Raw genomic sequence first — 539 nt, forward strand, 5'->3', positions numbered from 1 at the left:
TTAATGGCCAAAACACTCGATCCGCAATTTTCTAACTTCTAAAAAAAAAAAAAAAAAAGCTGTATGGGCTTTCTTGTAACATTTGAAAGGAATAAATGGTGACCCCCTTCGCAGGTGAGCTCGAGTCCTTCTTGTCCTGGCTGGGGAAGAGGTGGCAGTTGTTTTTTTGGTTCGGCAGCTGCTGCATCTCGTTCCCTCCAACCCCGGCTCTGCCCGCAGTTCATTGACTTGCAGCAGATGTAGAGCTGCGGCCACAAAGGGCTTCCTCACCCAGGGCTGCTGCGGGGTCCTGGCGGGCTCGGTACCTGCTCGCTGGAGGGGGATCCCATCCACCCTCCTGCAGAGGGGCTGGGTGAAATTCCCATTCTGTGCTGGGGTTCTTTGATTTTAAAGTGGTTTTTTAGTGGCTTTACCATAGCGTTGGCTCCTCTTCCCCCAAAAGCCGGGCTAGAGCCCAAGAACTGTGCACGGGGAGCAAAGATCGACTGCCACAGAGCAAGGGAGAAGCCCCCTGCGCCTCTCGCGTGTCTCCCACCCTC

This window comes from Buceros rhinoceros, unplaced genomic scaffold, assembly GCF_000710305.1.
Source record: "Buceros rhinoceros silvestris isolate BGI_N320 unplaced genomic scaffold, ASM71030v1 scaffold36622, whole genome shotgun sequence".
NCBI lineage: Eukaryota > Metazoa > Chordata > Aves > Bucerotiformes > Bucerotidae > Buceros > Buceros rhinoceros.